This window comes from Varanus komodoensis, unplaced genomic scaffold (genome assembly GCF_004798865.1).
Source record: "Varanus komodoensis strain SLA01 unplaced genomic scaffold, ASM479886v1 scaffold13_3, whole genome shotgun sequence".
In the NCBI taxonomy this organism is placed as follows: Eukaryota; Metazoa; Chordata; class Lepidosauria; order Squamata; family Varanidae; genus Varanus; species Varanus komodoensis.
Genome location: NW_025335409.1, coordinates 791778 through 817796, shown reverse-complemented (window position 1 = coordinate 817796; position 26019 = coordinate 791778). Strand labels below are relative to the sequence as shown.

Sequence of the window (26019 nt, the reverse complement as noted above, 5' to 3'; positions counted from 1 at the left end):
AGATAACCAATGCTATAACTTGTTCTAGGCATGACATATATTGAAGATACAGAACATGGGATTCCACCCTGAATTAATTAACTCCAGATGTGTAGGATCAAGGGGAAGGGGGATGACACTGTTTTCAAACTGTATTCCATGAAATTATGGGACTTCATTGGAAGGTTGCTGGAGTAGTTTGGTGTAATGGCTCACCACTATATTCAGTAATGGTAGACAAGTTTTCCTGAAAGTTAACCACTCCAGTACTACTAGTCTTTCCCTACAATGTGCATCCACAGTCAAGCATCAGGTCTGTTCTAAATTCTTTGTTCACTCAGGCCAATGGATGAACCCACAAGACAATCCACTGCCCTGCAAGAATTGAAGTGCAACTAACACATGGCCCAGTATCCTCACCAATATGCAGAGGTTCTATTGCAGGTGCTCAAGAGTTCTTTGAGGGACCTTATGATAGGAAAGATGCTCTCTAAAATGAAAACATATGAAAAAGAATGGCCTAGGTCAGGAACAGACTTGATGATACAGCAAGTTCTTTCATGGACAGGGTTAAGGTGAAAAACCCAGAAAGCTATTTGAAATGGCTGCTTTGCACTCGGTCTTCTCCTTCTCCTTCTCCTCATATGTATACTGCCCAATAGCCAAAGCTTTCTGATTGGTTCACAAATATCAGATGAAAGGGTATGAGAATTTTCAATTAAGGGGTACAAATTGAAGGACTGGATTTATTACTCTCTTTTTCCTGATGGACCAGACAGGCTCTGTAGAGCTCTTGTGTAGTGTAACAGGCCCATGATAAACAATAACCAAAAGAACAGTGTAAGTATTTACAAATGATTGTTCCTCCGAGACTACTTTACAGTAATTATCAGTGTGCTACCAACAGTAATGCATATAATAGCTTCCCATTTCCAGCTGCTGCAGTGATAAACCACCCTACCATATCTGCTGTTCACTTTCTATTGCTTCCTGGAAAGTGGCCATCCAGCTCTTTCATTGGTACAAACAAAAGATAGTGGTCTTTGGCTTGGAAGCCAGAATCAGTTCCTCCTACTTTTCATGGTCTTCAGGACATAGGACAAAAGTATAAATGTCTGTTGTAAAGTAAAGCAGATGGAGTATGAAAAGGAAGGGCTGAGCAGTTTCAAGATGCATTTTCAGATTGAAAACTGTAGCTGAGTTGAATGAAACCTAGTCAGTATTTTCTGATAGCACATCCCATGTATGGCTATGGTTTAATATGAACTAGCATTAATATTAATATTTATATTAATTTTCACCATTGGCTTGGTTTCAGTTACTTGTTGTAAATGATTTCTTCAGTAAGACTGATTGACATACAGATGTTCCAGGTGTGTAGTTGCTTATCCAGCTGAGTTCAGATGTGAGGTCCAGGCATCATATTCTGTGAAGCAGAAGATGCTATTGAAATATGATGCCTTATGCGATTTCATCTCCAAGATGCACATATTGTAAGCAACTTCTCCTAAAGCATCTATTTTATGTTCCCTAATATGGACTTCCATGTTTGCAGTTTTCCAACACATGCACACTTTCTCCAATATATGAATGTTTTCCCACCTGAGCTTAAAAATTTGGAAAAATGCACAATCTGAATCATGTTTTCCAATATTAATCTAGTTAGAATGACATAAATTCTAAAAATTTTCTAGAAATTTTCTAAATAATAAATAAATAAATAAATTAGTTTACTTAGGCCTGCAGACTAAGACATCCCTAGTAGTATTCTTTCCTAACAATGTGATTGTTTATAGATCTTTGAAGGCTTGTCATAACAATCTATTATAAAGGAACCTTATGGCTAACAGGGCAGGATAAAAAAAATCAATAAATATAATTAAAGTAAATAAATGCTCTTGGCTGAATTTAAGTTTCATTCAGGGCGATTCAGTTAAGTGAATGAAGTTCTGCTTGCTTTTGCTGTACAATCCTGTTCATATCAAGATTTTGCATTATTTTTGATAGTCTCTACCTATTTTACACCTTCTAGACCAAACAAAATCTCTAGTTGAAGTCTGTACATTTCTGAGCTTACAAAGTGATTAAGGGGCCATAACATTTCATTTGATGTTATGTATACATCTGAAAAATGTGCATGAAAAATGTGCACTTTAAAAATGCACATTAATATGCTTTATCAATGGGGAAAAATCGATTCTTTTCAAAGATGTGCAGAATGGATGCATGCATTAGTAAAAATGCACACAAGAGTACACATAAGTTTGCAAGGCCTGAGGGCTGCTGGGAACTCCCAGTCAGTGCAAAGTGCCTTTTCCTGTCCTCTCTCCAGCCGCGGCAGATACTTGCTGCCAGCAGGACCTCTCCACCTTTAGCTTGTTATGTGCTTTAGTGATCTGGGCTATCAGAGGCTTCTGGGGTGGGAAAGATGGAAATCTGCTCTGTCAGGTACCCAAGAAAAAGAGAGAGCAGAGCAGAACACCACCAGTTGCAGAGAATGGCTAGCCAAGTGTCACAAGAATTGCTAGCTGCACTGCATGGCTCCTGGAGGGGAAACTGAGCATGCTGGGACGAGAGGCAGAGCTGCAGGGACCAGTGCTGGGAGATGATGAGACAACTATCCACCCCACTTTGAGGTCCAAAGAATTTGCCTGCCTGGTGGCTGATTAGTAAAGCCTCGGTTGAACAACATGGAGAAGAAATGGGGAGGAGACACTGCAAAGGCCCTCCAGCAGGCTCCGGTAAACAGCATCACTACTTCCCCAGGGGTAGGGAATGAAAGAGAAGAGGGTGCACAGCTCAGCGAAACAGAGAATATCACTCAAGTCACTGCATTTTAATGGAACTTTTTTTCCATTTCAGAGGGTGGAGGGAGGACTTCTCATTGACAGTTATTTTCTGTGTTTGTTTCTGGCCTGTTGACCATAATATAGATGGTAAACTTGTAATGATAAAATGAAATAATGTTGTGTAAGCTGCCCTGAACTTCTTAGAACAAACAAATGCTTGCTTTTCTTTTCTTTTCTTTTCAGTTGTGTTTATGGCAATTACTGTGTAGCACAATTCTGTGCACATTAGGCAGAAATAAGAACTGTGCTTAATAGGGCTCCCAGTAAGTGTCTGCTTCAAAGTAAGTCTCTTTGAATTCGAAAGCTTCTACTCCTAGCTAAGTGGGTTCTGGATTGCAACCTTAATGTTTTACCTATAGCATCTTGGATAGCCACCTATCTTCCTGAGCAATCATCTGCTTTGAGAATCAAACAGACATTTTCCCAGAAGAACTCTATTGTCGAGAGGAATCGTTTCCTCTAATAGTGAACTCAAATGGGAAGTGACATCAAAAGAAAACCAAATGAGAAATAAGATGAAAGTGTCAGCATGCTCAAAACTCTTCAAACAAAGCTTAAGGAAAACAAAAACAAAGGAAACAGCCCCTTAAGGAAACAGCCCCTCTGCCCCCCAGGGGGGAAACAATGCAATGATGATTGAGCATCATCAAGCCTTCTAATATGGAGCGCAATCCAGCCACTGCAGTGCATGCCTTGGTGATCCCATGTTTAGATTACTGTAACAGATTTTACAGGTTTGGTCCAGAAACTGCAGCTGGTGCAGAATGTGGTGGACAAGGCCCTGTGTGACCATGCAAGTATCACACCAGTGTTGAATCAGTGATGCGATCCACCTATTAACTACTGAGCCATGTGCACGTTCCTGTTACTGGCATTCAAAGCCCTGAATAACTTTGTACTAAATGAGCTGGGAGATTACTTTTCCTGATAGGGTCCTGGGCCATCGCTAAGATCATTGGAGGAGGCCTTGCTGATCCAGCCATGATCTACAGTTTGCCACCTGATGGTACAGTGGTGGCACCCACCTTTTCCTTGTTATTTAGGAGGGTTATAAATCAGTTAAAGACCTGACTCCTCACTCAGGTGTTCTCTGGTGGATTCTGCTGCCAATATATTCATGGTTAGTATTTTGATTTTAAGTAATATTTTAATTTTTGGTGCCAAGTCACTATGAGATATGTTTTAGATAAGTTATGCAGGCTATCAATCAATGATGAGGATAAAATAATGCTTTCAGTTACTTTAGTTTTGGTTCCCAATTCTACTTCCATTGTAATTTACTGAATGCATTTGTTATTTGCTTATCCATCATAGGCTTGGAATTTCAGCAAAAGCTCTCTGACTAGGCCAATGTAATCTCATTTATGTCTGTGTTATTAAAAGTCTGCTTCCATGACAGGATTAAACTCAAGTGTTTGGATGCAAGGCAAATTTAGGCTAAGTGATCTCAGTATATGTAAATTATCTTTAACAAGGCAGTGGATCACAATGTGGCCTGTGGCTACAAAGGGTGTAAGTTGTCTTGTTTCATCAAGGTTGAACTTGCAGATCAACGGCACTCTACAATTTAAGAGGTTCATGGAGCACAATTTACAGTACTTATAGTGTAGTCTTATGCATGCTTAGACAGACAAATGCCCTTCACCTCCAAGCATTCCCCAATCAGCCATTAATCCAGGAGAAAGCTTGGACTCATCTGCTACTGGCTACAGAATCCCAAAAGTTGTAGAATATTTCTGTCTAAGAATATGTAGCATTGCACCCATAAAGAACAGGTGTAGTGTGGCTGCTTAGAATTTAGGGCTATAATGCTGTACCCATTTTCCTGGGACTAAGTCCCACTGATCTCAGTACAGCTTACTTTAAAGTAAATATGCATAGGACTGTATTAAATGTTAGAATGATAAAGACGCTTGGTTCAAAATTAATAGGTAGCCTTTGGCAAGCCAGTCTCTCAGAATGATTCCCCTGTCGACAATATAGGAAAATACTGGCCTATGTGACCTAAAGACTACAAGATATTATATGTGAGGTGCTTTGAACAATCAACAGTGCTGCATAAATCTTAAGTTATTATCACCAGCAGCATTAGTTTAATTATAATAAAATTATTTATTTACAGATATATAATACTATGATACAGTAATATATAACAGTATGAACACTTCATTTTTTCTAAAACATCTAGTTTGAGATGTGCTTCCACCCACTGCTACCATGTTGTCCCTGATATACCTACCTGAAGCACAGGTGGCCCATGAAAAGAGCGAAAAAACTTATTTTCCTTTGCTCTGTAAGTTCATTACCTTGGATTTCAAACCATAAGTAAGGAATTACTTTGAGATTACAGTGCAGAACTATTTATTACCATAAAGTTCTCCCTTATTTACCATATTCATGTGCTATCATCATATGTGTTTCTCAACTGAACGCCACATCATTTATTTGTTTAAAACAATTTAGAGTTGCCTTTCCAAATCAGAAGGTGTGGGATCTAACTGACAAAGCACAGTTACCTTAAAATAATGCAAAAGCAGTCTAAGGCCATAAGGAGACATATATTGCAGGGATGGAATTAGACAGATGGACAGTCTAAGATAGGAATCCACAATTATTCCTGAGTTTGCCCAGAAAGGCCTTGCTCTATTGCACATGCCCCATACAAGCATTCATGAAACACACACAACCCCCTACAGCTGCTGCTGCAGCAGCTTCCCCGTTCCCATGCACCACCAAGGGCCTGCAAAACTTTGCAGGGCAGGAGAAGGGATATTGGCAGAAAAGACAGTCCACTTCCTTGGAGAACCGTCAATTCCCACTGGGCATGCAAGTTCTATCATCCTCAGTGGGAAGCCATTTATGTCAGAGAGAAGACCCCTCCAGCAAGCAAAGGGCTTTTGTCTGGGGAAAATCTGTATTATTTAGTGCATTGATTGTCCACATTTGTACACTGCATCATATCTTTTAAAAATCCCCAAGTGGTGAACAGTAAAGAAAGACACATCAGATGAGAAAACAAATATATATATATTAAAAAATCAAGTCCTGTCTATAAAACCATGGCTCATCATTGAGGAAAAGCTAATCTGAATGAAAATGTCTTTAACATTTGCTGAAAACAAAGCAACATCTGCCTGACATCAGGTGTCAGGAAATTCCACAGAGAGGGAGTCACAGCTAAGTTTGTAGCGAAGGCTTAGAGGGCACCATGCTATGCCTATGCATACAGAAGATTACAGCTTTGTTTCTTGGCAATACCAGTTCTGGTAGCCCGTGAAGTTAGAAACTTCTACCTACATAAGTCCCCAGAGAGCAGCTGGAAGTCAGACCAGATTATAGGGTAGCTCGGGATGAATAGATGTTATCAAACCTATTCTGTCTCCATTCGCTGGATTGTCTGATGCCTTTTATTCCATCACCCACTAATTGCTGAAATCTGATTCTATTCCCCCCCCCCTCCCCATTTCTTAAACTTGCATTTGGGTGCACTTGCATGAAGTCACACTTCTGAAGATGTGCAGTTTTCACAAAATACACAAATCTTCCCCACTTACCATGCTATAGCCTCTGGGGAAGGGAAATGTGTATTTTCAGATGGTGTTTTATTATTTTCCATATTCTTCCATCACTAAATTTGTGCACAATTCTGAAAAGTTAAAAAAAGGCTGGCAAGGCAGAATCCAGGAAATGGTACTACACTGTGGAATGCATGGGTAGGATTTATAGAAAGTGCAACTTGTCTGAGTCTGTTACTGAGTTCTTTGACAAGCTTAACTGTAATAGGACAAATACTCCCATCTGGTATAAGGCAAGTTCATGTACAATTTTAAATCAGGTGTAATCACCCAGTCCATCTGAAATGAAAGTAGTCATGTTTTCAGATGGCTGAATATTCCTAGGGAAATACAAAATGCCCTGATGTCTTGTAGCATATATGCTTACAAATTATGGGGTGAAGGAATAGAACTCAATTATGGGCCATCTTTTGTAAAAGCAAGCCCTTGAGAGTTATGCAGCGTTGCTATGCCCTGAGAGAACAGACAATGTTTTGCAGCCATGTCTTAGTCATGACGATTATTCAAGAGAATCAGAGCTTTAATTTTTCTTGTCTTCACTCCATGCCAGAGATTTAGATTTTGTTCTATTGCTTGCTCTGGTTCTGCTGACATTTGTGCTAGTTCCTTGGGGTCTATTTTGCCACTTGTCCTTCTGTTGGTGTGATATTGGCTTCCCCTTTGAGCAGAAACGGCTGAGTCAAGCCTGATAAAGGCACTGTAAGGTCTCCAGGGGTGCCTCTGTCAGCAGCCTTCACTGACTTCAGGGTTCCCTCTAGCTATGGAATTGCTTTGCTGCCTTCAGTTCTCAGTGATGTAAATGCTTTCTCCCAGGCACGCTAACTTTTCAGTTTCTTTCTGGAGCACATATAGCTTCTAGGGAGAGAGCTTTTTTGAAAAAAGTGCCACTCAGGATTGAATCAGGCTTTTGCCTTCCACTAAATATGTCACTTTGGACATAGCAATATTAATACAAAACAGCAGTTGATGGAAAACAAAATATAGAAAGGGGACTGCAATAAAATGCTGCTGGTTGCAGATATCAAGCTTAATGAAAGAACGAGACTTGGTTCATGTTAGATTAGACCACCTGAATTTCTGTTTTCTGCTAGACTGCTTCCTGAATTGGAAGTTGCGGGGATAGAGGAACCTAAGCCTAGCATCCTGATACTGACAATATTGCTCTGGAAGAATTCATAAGAATTTCAAGAACTTCTGAATAACCAGTGACCCACTGAGGCCAACAACCAGTGCAGTTACTAGGCACTGAAACAATTTGGGAGTCAGGCCTACAGGACATACATATGCATAAAATTTACACGTGCTAGTTGATATCTATATATGCATAATTAGAAACAATTACTTGGGTTGATATATTTATTTAATTTAATTAACATTGAACTTATTTTCTCAGGCAAATTATTTCACATAAATTAAGCTCTGCAGTTAATTTGCCTAGATTATCTCAATTCAGTATTTTCTCTTCGGTTCCAGTTAGTTTGAATGGAGTTAGCGAAATGTAATAAAAGTCAGCAGCTGACTGGGATTTTTCATGAGTGCATACCAAACTCACACTCACACTCACACTCACACTGTATTGGCGATAAGAAACACTGCGAACTCTGGGCAGTAGATATGGGGCTGCAGAAGGAAGGCCCAGTGCTAAGCCATGTCCCTAGAATAGCTATGTATGGTGGATGGGATGCTAGCAACTTGATAAAACTTCTGATTTTGTTACTTAAAAAGGTGAAAGGCAGCAAAACGAAAGCATCAGTACATGGCTGCTAATGGGTTACACTTGGTTTGATATAAAAGGTGATTGCATGTGGCATAGTGTAAAAAGCTCTCCACCGGCAGAAATGCTAAAGCAGAATCAAATGAAATTCGCATAATCAAGCATCACTGAGATTATCTCAGAGAGGGTCTGTTTGATTCACTGTAAAATGCACAATGTGAAGATCTAGGCTTAGCTTCTCTGTGATGCTGGCCTGTGAGCCTTAGGGCTGTCGGCCTCCTCATGCAAATGCCAAACGTGGGAAGGTGTACAACTCCCACCCCCAGTGTTTCTTGTGCAGAGTGGAGAGATTTGAAGTGCAGGAAGCTGTACTCACATTCATTTGATCATGAGCAGGAGCTTCCATGTCACGGGGAACCCTGATAAAGCAGGCTTCCTGATCATTCAGAGTTGCCTACTAGCATTCAATCAAAGATTAGTAGAAATGTCCATAGATCTTTGAGAACCCTCCATTATTACTGTTTAGGACACCAGAAATCCAAGAAATTAAAACCAACCACAATTTGAATGTGATTAAAAACACCATCCTCTCAATAACAGCGTAATGTTAAATTTGAGATTGCTCTAAGGTTGTTAAGGTGTGAAAATGCAGGGAGGGAGCAATCACATGGTCTCTAGACAGCACCCCTGGATAAACCCAGGATTCCTGGCTCAGAGGTAGCAATTGGAGTTCCACCCCTTCACCTGTTCCACTGCAGCTTGGAAAGAACCACGCCAGCTGCTCTCAGAGGTCAGGAAAGTGCTCTGAAAGAGGAAGAACAGTGGGTATTCTGGTATGTGGGGACAACAGGAAAGTGAGCACCCAAGATGTGAGCTAACCCTAAGTCTGCCCAACTTCTCTCTCCCTCAGAAATAGGAAGGGGAGACAGGGGGAAAGGCCATCTAATGAAAATGGAAGACAGGGAAGTAAAGAGTGCCTCTGCATTAGCCTTTCTTGATTGGCTGGTTGGCTGGTTCTTTGCAGTTTGGGCCTAATTTAAATAATAACTTAAGAGATTAGAGATCTTCATATTGGGCAGGCAATTACAGCTCTGTCTGTCATTGTTTTCATGTATCTTTCCTTAATAAAGACAATGTTTAGGTCTGACAAAATGTGACCCCCTCTAATGTGAATATTTTGAATGCAAGTATAAAAATGAATCTATTTTTGTGCATACTTATTGATCAGAAAATTCCAGCACAAAATTCAGAGATGTGTGAAAGCAGAAGTGTAGTTGTGTTCTGCTTCTTACATAAGTTTCTGAATTTCAGAACAGCCCATATAAAAATGCAAAGTAGATTGATACATAGATAACTATAGATAGCTATCCTTTCCTTAATGTTCACTTTAGACCCCCCACCCCCCAATTAACTCTCACTGTAAGCCAACTTCAAGCATGGGGGAAATCTTGCTCTGAAATGTGACCCAAGCACCTGTTCTTCTGTTGTCCAAAGTTCATATTTTCAGACCTGACAAGTTGCTTGTGAAGATGCAAGGGGACACGTTTTTTGCTCATTCCTCTTTGCCTACAATGTTCCAGAAATTCAGATCATGCCAGTTGCACAACCAATTTCATTTTGGGTATCTGAAATTTTAATATTCTTGACATGTTTTAACCTCTGTTTCCCAGCAGCACCAAGCAACCCATTTCACAACTAATATGGGAAGCGAAAATCCCTGCCCAAATCAACAATTATGGTGATTTTCATAATGAATACAAAGCATATGAGCAAGAATCTCCATCTTTCTTTTTCTTTTTTGAAAAAAGAAGATAATGTTTTATTCATTTAGCTATCATATTTGCACTCTGCCCACATGTACTGCTTCACAACAAATGTGTGGATTTAGCAACTTTTGAGTTCTCAGCCATATAATTTCCACAGGAGGAAAGCTGTTAAGAACAAGCTTGCAGTCCTTGGCATTTATAAATTAGGAAATCTACTTCCTTTTGTGATTAATAATGAATCTGCTTTTAGAATTGGGTCACTAGAAGTGTGAGCTATATATGTGTTTTACCTTGAAACTCCTACTGACAAGCTTCCATACCAGCAGGGTGTAGCATATCCCATAGCTGAACCAGAAATTCAGTTTGAATTTGGAGTATCCATTATTTTTATAGGAATTTCAGGTCTTTAACACAGCCAGTGTGGTGTGGTGGTCAGAGTGTTGGATGTGCTGAAGCGAGGGATGTGCAAAGGATCTCGGTGTGTGTGGAAAATCCATTGGATATCCTGGTTTTGGCTTCCTGGACTCCAGAGTCCAAGTTCCTAAGGAGCCCGTTCAATGTTCAAGTGGTGCTCATCTGAAATTGGGCCCCATGCACTGTATAAACAGTTCCATTCTTCCACATACACGAAGAAGGTTACTCACCAGGAATGGCAGCAGGGATGCCCACTTACAGCTCCTTTGTTTTACATCCTGCTGCTGCTGCTGATGATGCAAAAGTTTGCTGGTCGCAGGCTTCCTCTTGGCTCAGCTCACTTTGCAGGATTAGGCTGCAATGAGATGAAGATCATGGATTTTGGAAGGGTGGTTTCTGAAAAAAGGCAGGTTAGGAGACGTGGGAGATGTGAGCGCTCGTCCCCTGTGCATTTCCACAAATATCTACATTCGTTTGCAAGTCTACTCAAAAATGTATATGCATTTGCATTTTTGTGCATGGAAAAATTGCACACAACTTTCCTGAATGACGTGTGTGTGTGCGTGTGCGCGTGTGTATTTGCAAGCAGTTTCCCCTGTTGTGTGTCCTTTTGTGTACTGTTCCCTCAAATGTACGCATTTTTATTAGAGAACCATATTGCAAAATTCAGAGAAGTATAACCCTGAAATCCTTCAGTTCATGTTGGTTTATTTCACCAATATAGATTTTCTTCCTGCTCATATATTGAGACATATAAATTTTAAAATGTGCAATTGTGTGCACAAAGATTTCTGTGCGGAACACAACCATGCATGTTTAGACTGAAAAAAACACATACAGGTCTCAACATTTCCCAGGAGCATTGGGTATTTTTCTGTCTAATCTGGGAGCTTGTAGGATTTTTATTCATATTTAAGCATACATAAATCCGTGTTGACATAGATAGGGCACAAGTAAATATATGAACAAAGTGATTCCATCAGTATAAAATCCGTACAAGGATTTTGAGCATGCACATATAATTAACAGCTTGAGCATGAATATGTATGTATGATTTACACATATGAACATGGATATGCATGCATGGAAAAGATGCTGTGGGAAGTGAAGGCTTTCTCCAGGATTAAATAGCATGAGTATTACTTGATGGCTCCAAGCCAAGTAGCAAATGCTGCTGGATAACAGAGAACTGCTAGTCTCTGCTAAGACAGACCTGGGTGTTCGATAGATCTGGCAACTGAGTGTGACTCATGTTATATTCTCTTCCTCTAATAGACTCTGCATTCATCAGAGACCGTCTAAGCAGGAAGTGCATATGCCAGGTGTAATAGCCTGATCAATAGTTGCAGGCAAAGGATGAGGTTGTGCAGGATTAGCTTTCAAAAGCAGCTTCAGTGGGATGGGATAGAGCTTTGCAATTTCTTGATATCCAGTTCACATATTAGGGCTAGGAAGTAGGGAGACACAAACTGTAGAGTAATTGAATCCCTAGGGGATTTCATTGCACTGTGTATTTGAAGACGTATCCATTAGAGAAAACATGTGTAAATTAAATAAGGATGATGGAAATCACACCATAGGGGTTGATGCTTCACCTTTTGATCATCAGCTTCCTCTGCTGAACTGCTGGGGAAACCTCTGTCTCAGGTTTCTGTGAGCGACCTTGTGTAGGTCCTATATCCTTCATTCATCATGGTGAAACACCTAGACAATTTCTCACCCAGGTATACCTCTGCCTCACAAAGCTTTTACACATAACAGCATACATTGGGGAGAAGCAGTGATAAAGAAACATAGATTGTCATTAGAAACAGAAACATGCTAGTTGACTAATACAACTGTCTCTGCTGAAGAACCGCTTAAGGATTTCAGCTTTATCATATCAGCATCAATAAAAGTTGATTTTCTCAAATGGAGCATGAGGAATACTTAGACAGTCTCATGGCAGTAAATATATGTCATCAGCTTTGGATTAGTCATAAGGTTCTGACTTGGTCACTGTGTGCTCTGTCATTTTTGTCAATCCCTTGCCGAAGGCAAACACTGGAGTGGATCCAGATTATATTATATTTATGAAGGCAATCATAAGTATATAAAAACAGTATGACCCCATAGAAACTGCTGCAAAGCTCTTAAGAAGCAGAGGTAGTTTGGATGGCTATAAACAAAAATCCATTTTATGTTACTATATTTTCATGAGTCCAATTAAAAGTGTGACCTTTTAAGATCTCTAGACCTCCTCATCAGACAAGACCATCAATGTCAGATGGAGGAAGAGGGATGACTTGATCTTGGTCATGAAATCTGCAGAAACAGAGTCTTAGACAAACACTGGAGGAAGTTGTGGCCATTCAAATTAGGCACTACCAATTTGGGATCTCTCAGAAATCCACAATGGATCCACATGAGTTTGGATTTCTATGAATTTGCACTCCAGATTCTATAGAGGGCCAAATTTTTCAGAGACACACAGATTTCTTTCTGACCAGTTTTTTTTTCAGGAATTGATTCGAATTAACAAAAATTCCAGTTAGCACAGATAAAAAAATCTGTTGTTTTTTTTAAAGTCTGAATCCAATAATGAGTGGATGGCAGAATAACACATGCCTCGCAGTCTGTGATGCACAGATAGAATGGATTTGATAGATCTGTACCTCCTACTGTCAGGTGACATGATGGGTTCATTTGGCCCCAAGAACCGTTGGGAGGAAGATACAAACTTGCAAGCTTTTTTTTAATCCACCATCTTTGAAAGTATAAAAAGCAGAGAGGATCTTCTCAACATTCTGGTCACAACCAAACGTGTACATAGGTTTTAAACAGGGCTCATTGTTCTGACAGCAGCATTGCACTCCAGATTGTCTTTATTGAAATGTGGCTTGAAAATTCCACTGAAGGACCAGTTCATCCTTATTATGGTTTTTATTGAAAATTAAACTGTATTTTAACCTCACTAGGAAAATTGGGCCATTGATTAAATTACCTTTAGCTGTTGTGAATTTGCCTTCAGTAGCTGGAACCCTCCTAGTAAATTAAAATCATTAAATAGAATAAAAAGCAATTTAGAATGGGATTTTTAGTGGGTTATAAGACACATATAATGGGAAGAACCCAAGATATTTTGCAATTTGTTAGCCTAAGGTACAATCTAGCCAAAGTTAAGCACATTTATCCCATTAAATTCAATGTAGAGCCAAGCTCAGCTCTTTCTATTTAAAATAGTATGGGTCTGTGTGGACTCCCCAAGTGTAAACAGAACTTTGCACTTGTGTGATCTCTGCATACACCATTTTGGCATCAGCCTGAAGAGTTGTCCTGACCCTGCGATTTTTGTTTCTGCAACCTCTTCTTTTTCACCTAGTAGTGGATTTCCTCTGAAATACTGAGGACAAAACCCATCACAAAACTTTCAACACATATCACTTGACATGATTTCAGCTATTTCAAACACTAGAGAATATTTCCAAATTGTCCATGCTATGTCAGTGCCATAAAGCAGTTCTCATGGGTTATCTTTAAAGGATACAGTTATGTTTATGGGTACATGGCTGTAAATCCTATAGAAATGAGTGGGACCTACTTCTAAAAAAATATGCTTAGGATTTCTGGTGAACAGTGATGGATTTAATAGGTATAACATTACAACAGTAACTAGAAAAAGGTATTTATTACATTTACACCCCACATTTTTTTTTCCTTTCAAAGAACTCAAGGTGGTTTACATAATTCTTCTCAATCTTATCACTGAAACAACCCTGCAAGGTTGGTTGGGCTGAGAGTCTGTGAGTGGCCCAAAGTCACCCAGTTGGTTCCATGGCTGAGTGGAGACTAGAACCTTGATCTCTGAGTCCCAGTCCCATGCTCTTAACCACTACACCACACTGGCTCTCAGATAGTAGTACAGTCGGAAGGGGAACTTTAAGGCCATTGGGTCTAAACCTCTAGTCATCTTCCACATGTGGGCACCCATGCAGTTGCAGGTTCCCAGCAAAGGTGGCTCAACGTGCTAGCTCAACATTTAGCTATCCAGGCAGGATATTTACATTACAGATTCTCATTCCAGAATGATTTTTTTCTCTCAATAGATGGTAAAGAAAATTTAGGCAAAGCAGAGTTATATGATTCCATTATCCAAAACAACTTCCCAGCTTAATGGGAAGAACCTCTGTGTTTATCTGAGTGCACTTTACTCCAAGAAACAAGAAGAAATTCATTCCATAGAATAGCTTCTCCAGTTGGAGATTTGAATTTCCAAAGGAACCTTTCAGTGGCGATCTAGAACATTTCAATAGTTCATGCATGTGTATCTGTTTTTTTCAGCCAAATACAACCATGATTGCAGTCAATAACTAGGAATGTATGCACCAGAAAAACTCAAGTGTGATGTACTCAGAACTGAAGTTGAAGCTTAATCTTGTTACTGTATCAGACCATGATCTTTTCTTCAAGTGAAAAGTCTTACATATTTTCCTGTGTAGCGTTGAAAATGCATACATCAGTTTAGCACATCCTTGAAAAGTGGACATTGTTATCTCATCCAATTTGATTAAAGAATTCTTGTGCAGTTTTCCCCAAAACTATACATTTCTTGTACAGACATTTTTTCAAATATCGAAATATGCCGTTCCTTGAATTTTTGGAAAGACCAAAGATCCTATTGCAAGTTCGGAAATGCATAAACTCTGTTCAATCTGTGTTTGGTCTGGAAGGTGCTAATTGGGTAAATTCTGATTTTAAAAAATGATCTGAAACAAATTGTGCATCACTTGTTTGGATGTAGCCTATGAGCTCAACAATGGGGCTAGAAGCCACCTGTTCAAACTATCCTAACCAGTTTTGGAGTGTATTCACACATGCAGGTAGCCTATCTGATATCAGATAGGAGCCTGTGAAATGTGTCACCCAAATGGACTACATTAAATGGGATCCTGTGTGATAGAAAAACCTGCCTTGTTTTGAAATGATGATTTGGAACAAGTCATTCCTGTCTGTTGTTGATTTCTATTGAGTGGTATATAAATGGATGAATGAATTAAATAAAGAAATAACATGATGATTGTGCATGTGCAAATTTAGCCATAGACAAGGAATCTGGGAAAGATGGATGAAGCTATAGAGATAACTTATACGTGACAGAGGTAATAAAGGGATTATTTGAAGTCATTTCTGGAACCCATTATCACCATACATTTAAAATTAATGATGCATGAATTCTTAACACAGAGACACAAGGACTTCACACTTGAACCACCTGGAACTAGTGATATGCTCCGTCTGTTCTGTACTTTGCTAATGCCACTCCCTAAATAAACTAGAATTTGTATTATGTTTCACATAATTCCTGTCTGTTTTGATTTGTTAATATCCAGAAGGGCAAAAAGAGGTCAGTAAGTAGCTTGGGGAACAACTTGAAAGGAATATTAGGCTGGTGTGAAAAAGGAAGACTAATTATATCCTACCCAAACTTTCTATGATTGGACAATGCAGGGGCAATTCTGCACTTCACTAAGCCTTCCCCTGTAGCAGCAGGTGAATTTTGTACTGAGAGAAAAGTAAAAAAGCCACTTGGGGGAAGAAGGGGCTGAAAATAGAACTTTGTGTGGCTTAAATCCATAGTCTAGCCTTTTATGAGGTCATTGAAGGGTTTCAGATATATTGCAGGCTCCCCACATTCTCTTCTAACAGAACAGAATGCTGCCATGTTCTACATTTTGTTCCTTCTGTCTCCCAAAATTTGAGCTGATTCCATAGATGGTGTTAATGGGGCACCTGTTCCACCTATTTCCAATGCTGTGCTTGAATCAAATGAAGAGAGGCAAGGTTTATAACATATACAATGTGTCTTTGTGGATGTGTGTATGCTCCATCCTGAACATAACCAGGATGGAGAGGCCAAGAGGAGGTGAATCAGATCAGGCAGACTACAGAGCAGGCAGAAGTTTAGGAAAGGGCCTAATGTGGAGATGAAAATGCTCTTTTAGCTCAAGAGGCCATTTTGGAAAGTTCTTGGGCACTGAAGCAAAAAGGGACAAAAACAGTGTTGCTGCTGCTGCTGCTGATATATTTCCCAGTACCCAAAGCACAATATAAATCCGCTTATAGTTCTTACTGTCAATGACTAAGCCTTAGAAGAGGGATTTCTTCCTCTAAGACTGGGCACAGTTACTACAAAAGCTGTGAAGCCACCAAATCAATGCCTGGTAAACAGGTGGGACAAGGGAAAGAGGTCATGGCCTTCTGGGAAATCCTAGAGGGCAGACACCAGTACCTGCTGAGGGCCAGAATTTGGCCTGTGAGCATAGAGTCCTGCACCCTTGTTCTAATGGAAAAGAATGATCAGTAATGAGAACGAGAAACAAAGGAACAAAATGGGATCAGGCAACAGAGAAAGCACTGCTCCCAAAATGAACTGCAGAACTACAGCTGAATAGGTTGAGGTTTGGGATCAAGCTAACTGGGGTAATCCCACTTCCTGCCTTCCTTGTTCCTGAGTTTATCTCCACAGATATGATATCACATTCTATATGTGATATGATAGGACACATAAAGAATGACTAATTTAGTCCCAGATAAGCTTAACAGGAAATCACAGGGCATTGTGAGGACCAACACTGGATGCATTTTGATAACATGCAGTAGAAAGAGCAAGGAAAAGCTCTCTCTAGCTGATCCTAGAAATCCGATCCATCAAACCTTTCATATTTTCAGGTTGTTGTTGTTTTTCTTCAACAAACCACACCCACCTAGCCATTTTTAGAACTGGTGTGATGTTCTTTTGTCTGCTCAGCCATGACAGATTGCAAATTATTACTATGCAGAGATCCAACATTTTGCTCAACAGAATTGTCAGGTAGATAAAAAAGGAGTCCTTTCATTTTTATGACAGTGACAACTGATAAGCATAAAAATAATAGCAGTTTGAGTCTCATGGCCTAGTATCTCAAAATGTCTTACAATGTCAATCAGAACAAAAGAAAACAGGACTTGTGTAAGATGGACATTTCCAAACTGCACTCCCTTATTTGGCATGGTCTTCAGGTCGTCACCTTGCTTTGCTTTATGCCAACACTCATAATCTGCTTTTTCCTTTTCTCTTTTTCTCCTTCCCCTTCCCCAAAACCCTGATTTTTATTACTTAGTCAAGCAACCAAAATTTGTCTTCTTACATGTTATGTATAATATGATTGTTTTGTTGGAGTTGTTCCCTCTCCCAGAACAGAGGTATGTGGCTGAAACCTAGCTTCTTAACCACAATTCTGTTCAATATGCCCATGCTGTCCAAAGGCATAATACTGCTGGCTAGTTCCAATGTGTTAACCGGAGGTGCAGAACCTCTGGCACTGGGTCCAAATCCAGCTCTCTTGGGGGCCACATTCCAGTCTTCTGGGTTCCCCAGATGGCTATGTCCCTAATACTGGATCCAGCCACCAATTATTTGGTGGTTTCCCATCTCTGGGGCAGATTTTCCCAGTGACAAAAGGTTGGCATGCTTCTCCTACAGCTTAATTACTGGCAGCAAAAATGTGAAGCTCAAATCTGCTGGTATTTTCCACCCACGCCTTGCCTTGCCCCCGCTCCACTAAAATATGATCCCTGAGAGCTTTTCTGAATTGAATTCACCTGTCAGGCTGAAAAAAGTTATCTACCCCTACTTTAAACACTCCATCCTATGATTGGCAGTTCTTACAGTCTTGTTGCATTGTTCAGATACCAGTTCTTGCCTACACCTATTCTCTTTTCAAGGTGCCACCTGAAACAAGTTGCTCTACCATGCTGCATGGCAGGGTTGAGCTTGTAACTTTCAGTCTCCATGCTGAACAAAGATTAATGCATACAATTATATTTATAACCTATACCATTCTGCCTTGTATCATTCATATTCACCACGCCTTCTGAAAGAGGTTATTGAAACAACACACATTTACAAATGAAAGCTGAGAAACAGTGACTTCCCAAGACTGTAGACTGAGTTTGTTCACAGCTGTGAAGTGATTTAAGCCCCAGCTTGGTCTTGTAAATACCTCTTCCATTTATTAGACAGCACTAGTTCTCCAGCTAGGTATAGGACAAAGATGGCCCAATAGTGGTTTAGGAACCAGATATTACCCACTTTACTAATGGTTCTATCTTTCTTCCTCTCAAAAGTTGTGAAAGAGACAATCCACATTTTGTGTTTTTTCTCTTTAAGTTCTTCATATAATGACCCGACCATGTCCAAACACATCAGATCTACAGCTGTGAATCCTTCACTGTTAGATAATGCTGATGACCTTGACCATCTCAGTGGTAAATACATTTCCAGATCTTGGGATTGGACATCCTTGTTCAAGGAGATAGAACATATTTCAGATTTCTCTGTTGGCTTGTGTCAGTTCTAGTTGGTTTCTTCTTCCACATTCATCACACTGATTTACTATGGAACCACCTGTCCTCTTCTTCTTATTGTCCTTTTGATTCAATTGGTACTTTATTTTTTCAATAGAGTAGCTCATGGGAAACGTGTAAAGGAAAGCTTTGGAAAGTCTAAATATGCAAGGGAACAGGAAGCAAAAGTGACGTGCATTTCTTTGTCTTTAGACCAGCCAAAAACCAGTCTTTCATTCCCCAAAGAGTCCAGCTTCTCACTTGAATGCTTACAAATCTGTTTCCACTGTCCCTCAAAAGCTATGAGAATACAGAACTCGTCTATTTAATCTGTTTGTATGTTTCCACACATTGGGAAGGTGAAAACAAAGGTTTCTGGAACCTCCGACAAAGTCCCCGGAGGAGAATCCTGATTAGAAAACAGTATGCCATAAAGAAAACAAATAGAAAAGGGCAGCACCAAGTAATGTTCGTTGTTTATTTCTTTTCATTTAAAAGAATGCGCCCAGTCTGGACTGTAAGTGCATTAATGGCAATTAAAATGTACAACTGCTAAGCTATTAATTGAGCCAAATGGAAATTAATTCCTGAGTGCCATGCAAAACCAGCCACTTAATCTCTACCTGGAAGCTAATAGGCAGCTGGTGTGGATTATGGTTCAGTAGCCTGATGTGCTCCCTCTTCCAAATGCATCCCTCAAAGTGTTCAGCTCCTGTTAAATAGCCCAGCATTTGAGTACTGACCTATGCTGCTGATGGAGGCAGAGAGATTTGCAGCCACATTTTTATTCAGTCCATCTCTTTGTTTAGTCTTCTGTTCTACACTCTGTGGGTATCTCCAGCTGTTGCCCTATATCAGACCTTATTTTCACTGTGAGAAAAACATACAGTAAAGCTTTACTTAATCCTAGAGAGAGTCAGCTAGGTGTAGAGTCAATGGAAATGGAGGGGATAAGGTACAGATGTTTGTAATCAGTGCCGGAAGAAGTGAATTTTGCAAATATGACGATTCCCAAATACAAAGTGTACATATATCAGATGAGGCATGAAGAGCACACACAAATGCAACTCAAATGTTCCCTTCCAAATACTCAAAGGAGATTTGGAGGCAGGGATGAATCTTTTGTGATGAGTACTTTGAAAGATAAAACAGAGTTATGCACATACTATGTGGTCCTAAGGCATATTGCAGCAGCCCTACTGAATTTAAGCAGACCTGGATTTAGTCAGTGCCTGAATGCAAGCAACCAAGATAAAAATTGGGCCTCAGATAAAATACCAAGCCATCAGGAGTACAGGCTTTGGTGACATTACCAGAAGCTAGTCCTGACTATGGCAGAGGTTTAGGGAATTTGGCCTAAGGTAAAATAAGTCATTAATAGTGCTTCTTGAATCCTAAAGCATGGTCACTAAACAGTCTTGAGAAAACTGTACAGTAAATATTAGCAACCCTTTATGTACACAGCATCTCTTCCACAGCTCAGCTAGCTCAACTTGTCTCAGGTGTTGGTGCCCGTCGCATGCCCAGCTACAGGAGGTTTAAGTCACTTCTTATTATATTCTACTTCCAGTATCAGAAGGTATATGCTTATGTAGACCATGTGCCAAACGTTTTCTTATGTTCTTACATGTAAATTGTTCTAAGATGGTGTGGAAAAGAGTCAGCTTCTGGGTCATACTGACAGAGAGTTCCTTAGTTCATTAAACAGAAACACTTTTTATAAACACTTGTGAGCTGCCCCGAGGCTTCAGCGAATGGGGCAGCATAGACATTTTCTAAATAAATAAGAAATTCCATAGATGGTATTGCCTAGTGAATAAGCAGTTTTTCCATTGGCCATGACATTGCTGGGTAGAGGAAATCCCCCACAGCCTGTTATCATCCACAAATCATTCCATTCCATTCCTGGCAATGCACTGCCATTTAAAAAATTTGCTCCAAAATTGCTTTTTAATATATATTTAAATGTGCATTTTCTTTAAGTACCTATTTAAATTGTACTGGGGAACATGTCAACTTCCAATTACTGTGCCACAACTTTTGGGAAAGTCTGAAATCCAGTAGATAGCCAAGATCCAAGAGCATTTCACATTAGAATTCCTAAAGATCAAATTCCTTAAGCTTACATGCTGCCTATATGCTGACTAGAGCCCTGATGGGAAAAGATAGGAATAGAAAATCAATGAATATGTGAGTAAAGTGCCAATATAATATGTATTTGATGTTAGACACTTCTGTAGCATTTTCAGGCCTGTACATGCCTTTTGCTTTGACTACAGTTTTATTCAGACTCTGAACCACGTCTTCCTTGGAAGTTCTGTTATGAAATGAAGAGTCAGAATATATATGCTATAATAAATATGCATGTTCTAAAAATGTAGATAGTACAAATTCACATGATTAAGAAAACTGTAGCCCTAATCCACACTAAATCTGCATCCTTTTTGCTTGTGTACTTTAGAGAAGCAGCCACCAATCCAGATCCACCCCCCCCCCCCATTTTTTTTGTGCCACACAAGGATGGCTGCTGAGAAAAGAGAAAGTTGAATACTTTGATATTTACTTCCACAAAAAGGCTCATGAGTCTATGAACCTGTTCTGTTTTCTGTAGCGGAGGGGTGGGAAACCTAACTAAACCTGACCTTCTGTTTTGACCTCCAGCTCCTATCAGCCCTCACCAGCATAGCCAATAAGTAAGGGATGATGGGACCTGAAGGCCAAACATCTGGAGGGCAAAAGGTTGTCTGCCCTGCTCTGTAGAAAGAGACTGTCTACAGCTTATGGAACATTTCTGGGCACTTGCTGGAATTCAGACAGAGCTGCTATTTGTGTAAACTGGATTCTTCTCATGGTGACTGGTTTTCAGCATTATAGAGACTTGAGTGTGAACTATTCTTATAAGAACCCATCTACAGTGATATTTCAATGGACAGCTGCACTGATTGGATGAGATATATAGTCCATTATGCCAGATAGGCTTCCCTGGAAAAGCTGTCAGGTGTGGTGTTGGGCACCTGCTCACAATCTACCTGCTCACCGGGTAGGATGAAGAAACAACCTTTTCCAGGAACCCTGGAGAGCTTCTTTGCATTAATGTAGCCAATCCTGAGTTCACCCATGATGTGAGACAATTTGTTATAATGGTTATTTTAATCAAATAACACAGACCCACCCTTACTACTATCTGCTTTCTCTCTTCATCTAACATCTTTATCAGCCACATCAACCATACTTTATTCTATCTCTGATTTTTCATCTGTTTCCCAAAACTTTTATTTGAGGTGTAACTTTAGCTCATTCTTATTATTAGGTATTTAGCTACTTTAACTTTGAGCAATATAAACAAAAATGAGCTTAGGGTTTTGTCTGGGAGAAAATTGTATGTCTGAATCTATCACTATTTTAGATACCATCATTATCTTTGCCTAATATGTATATGAAGCAACACTGAGATATCTGTTGAAATATGCTTAAAATAATTAGAATGCAGGGCTTTGTTGTATACTTTAAAATATGTTTCCAGCCCTTGCAAAACATTGTGGGGAATCTTTTCTTGGCACCATGGATTGAAAAAAGGGAGACATGATACGGCTTGGCAATGCTGCTGCCTAGTTTTCAGTGTAGAATGAAAATTATGTGTGGATTCACTTAGTGCATCCATTCATCATCTATACTACATATTACCAGAGGGAAAGCATTACAGGCTGTTTTGTTTTAGTTAGGTGTCTCTTGTTGAATTCATCTATTTTTTTATAAATGGATCCATCAACTGGAACAAAAATATGCTTTGTTGATTCCCCTGTAGAATGCACTTAACAATACTTAACTGCAGCCCCCTAGTTGGTTGACTTTATGGTTGCTTGTTGCTTAATGTTTTGCAAGGAGGAAAAGAGGTGATAATTTCGTTCCTCACTCTCCATCCTCCCCCTCAGTACAATAATAGCTTTTTCAGATGACTAAAAGAAAAAAAAGGCTTATATACTTTCATGCTATACTTAAATGATTGTGGATTGTGTACTAGCTTTTCTCCCTTGTGATAGAAGTTTTGTGTGGGAAGAAATAGACATAGCTGTTTTGTGAGCAAAGTTGTAAAGGTCTGTGGTCTTCAGCCTGGTTTCATATGGTCCTTTGCAAGTGATTAGTATGCCTCTTCCTCTGGCATCCAGGATGGGGAGAATGATGTGCAGAAATGGGAAAGGAAGAAAAAGAAGAGGAAGGATGGGAAGATATGGAAGGGATGACCCTTCCCACTCTTGACTCTGGCCACCCTTATTGCTGGCATGCAGCTTTCAACAGATCACCCCCCAGGAAATGTGGTCCTGAAAAGATGAAAGATTGTTGCCATCCATGCTGCACAGGGCTACATGATATATTCGTTAATACAAAAATAAGAGTAATGCAAGCATCAACAAAAACTGTCAACAGTCATAAATGGGTCCAGATTATCTGGACCCATTTCAGTCCGGCTTCAGACCCGGGTACGGTACTGAATCTGCCTTGGTCGCCCTGTACGATGACCTGTGCAGGGAGAAGGACAGGGGGAGTGCGTCCCTGTTGGTTCTCCTGGACCTCTCAGCGGCTTTCGATACCATCGACCATGGTATCCTTCTGGATAGGCTGGCGGGATTGGGGGTCGGAGGCACCGCTTTGCGGTGGTTCCGCTCCTATCTCAACGACCGATTCCAGAAGGTGGTGTTGGGGGACTATGGCTCTGCGCCATGGCAGCTTTGCCATGGGGTACCGCAGGGTTCCATTTTGTCCCCTTTACTGTTCAATATCTACATGAAACCGCTGGGAGAGGTCATCAGGAGGTGTGGGCTGCGGACCCATCAGTATGCTGATGATACCCAGCTCTACCTCTCGTTTTCCACCAATCCAGGTGAGGCAGTGGCTGTACTGAACCGGTGCCTGGCCGAGGTAATGGGCTGGATGAGGGCCAATAAACTGAAGCTCAATCCAGACAAGACGGAGGTCCTGTTGGTTGGCGGTTCGGGCTTCAGAGAAGGTGACCTGAACCTTGTCCTGAATGGGGTTGCACTCCCTCCTAGGGACAAGGTCCGCAGCTTGGGAGTGCTCCTCGACCCGGAGCTTTCACTTGAAGCTCAGGTGACAACAGCGGCGAGGAGCGCTTTCCTCCAGCTTCGGCTGATTCATCAGCTGCGCCCCTACCTGGAGTACGACTGCCTTGCAACAGTGACTCATGCGCTGGTGACTTCCCGTCTTGACTTCTGTAACGCGCTCTACGTGGGGCTACCCTTGAAGACGGTCCGGATACTTCAATTGGTTCAGAATAGAGCTGCCAGGCTGCTGACGGGGACTGGACGTTATGTTCACATGACGCCAGTTCTCCGTCAGCTTCACTGGCTCCCCATTGAAGTCCGGGCCCAATTCAAGGTGTTGGTAATGACCTATAAAGCCCTAAACGGCTTGGGTCCTGGTTACCTGAAGGAGCGCTTACATCCATATTTGCCCAGTCGCCCCCTGAGATCGGCGGGAGAGGCCCTTCTCCGGGAGCCCTCCGGGAGAGAAATTAGGAGGGTGGTTACTCGGAGAAGGGCTTTCTCAGCGGTGGCGCCTAAGTTATGGAATGCGCTCCCCAGAGAGGTCCGCCTGGCGCCGTCGTTATTTGTTTTTCGGCGCCAGGCTAAGACCTTTTTATTTAAGCAACATTTTAAATGCTAAATACAATTGAATTTTATCTGGCCAGGGCGGCTTATTTTATAATGTGAGTTTTAATTAAGATTATTTTATATGGATTTTAACTTGTTTTATCTATGTTGTAAGCCGCCCCGAGGCTTCGGCGAATGGGGCGGCATAAAAATGTTTTAATAAATAATAATAAATAAAAAGCAGGAATCCATTTACTTAAATGTGCCTGAACAGAGGAGTTTTACCTGGCATTTGAACATTGCAGAGAGAAGATTTTAGGGTGGATGTATAAGTCCATTTCCATAAGTCCATGCCTGCTTTGCACATGTTTGTTCGAGGGATGTACCAAATAGAAAAAGGATATCCCTTAGCCATTTCTAAATAAAAAAAACCACACATCTTGAAACCAGATGGTTTGCTTTGTCTGCAGTTAACACATAGCTCATTGGGAAAAGGGATTTGGAGAAGCTCAGGTGTGATAAAGAAATTCCAGGCTCTCATGCCTATCAGGTGGTGGTGGGACCCACAGCTGAGCCACCTGTAAGGACTGAAGTATGTGAATGGAAGTAGTCATTCATCTTTTCAGTTTCCAAACAGTTTAGGGATTTACACATCAGAGCTAGTGCATTGAATTGGATCTAGCCACCACTTGGAAATCCATATAATAGACAGTTGCTGTGAGATCTCAGAAGCAAGCTTCTGTCAGTTATCTAGCTGTTGAAATGTAAGGATTTTCCAAATTAGCCCCAGGTGGATTGTATCACTACACTATATCTAGCCTGTATACCTTTGCATTTTGGCAAAGTCTGCCCTCTCCAGAAAATGGAGCACCAGCTGGTGCTGTAGCCCAAACTAGCCACTGCCACTTGTTCGCCTGATTTAAGGCTAGATCCAGGAGTACTTCCAACCAATGAAGCTCCTCCTTAATGGAGAATGCAGCCCTCTCTAGCACAGGATACACTTCACAGGTAATTTTAGCAACCAGACTTTCCTCTTCTGAGTCTGCTTTCTGGCAGCCAGTTGTTCACTGGGCCCAGCTATTCCAGGTACCTCCCTGGCATCAGATGGAAAGATGTGATCCATGTTATCAGCCATACCCCAAAAGCACAGGCAGCCAACACTTTCATGTTAGTCAGTACTGGGGAAACAGAAGTTGGACTCCAATTCTTTTCAGTTACACTCAGCATGACCAATGGTTATAGATGCTGGGAAATGTACTTCTACATATCTGGGGGTCACTAGCTCTTCACCACTGAAGTGGATGTTAAACAGCTTGGTGGTAATATGGAAGCTCAAGCACCTTTTGAAACAGTCATGTTATTTTTTTAAAAGTACATTCGTAGTGGCATTGCTAGACAATGTTCAACATTGCTAGGAACATCTGAACATCAACTTGCCCCTAGTCTTGTGTTTCGTCCCTGCTCATATCTGCAATTGCTCTGCATAGGTGTGAAAACTGTGCACATGGAGCAATGACTGAACATAAAAGCTGTGCAACTTTGCAAATTTTCCAAATTTATATGTATTTCCTAAGTTAAAACAAATTTCCTCCATAGAATAAGGTAGGGCCAATTCAATGTATAGTGGAAATGTGCACAGATGGTGAAATGTGTTTCGGAAACTTGTACACCTTTAGGAAACTTGCACAAAGTGAAAAAAGTATGATTGGAAGCTTAGCAAAATCTATGTCAGATACACGTTCATGGTCA

General features: G+C 40.6%; 1 protein-coding gene across 1 annotated transcript in view; it reads left to right on the top strand.

Moving 5' to 3' along the window:
- The window catches only part of GRM8 (glutamate metabotropic receptor 8), a 469558-nt gene that overhangs the window by 395205 nt on the left and 48334 nt on the right, over positions 1–26019 (top strand). The gene's annotated exons all lie outside the window — the stretch shown is intronic.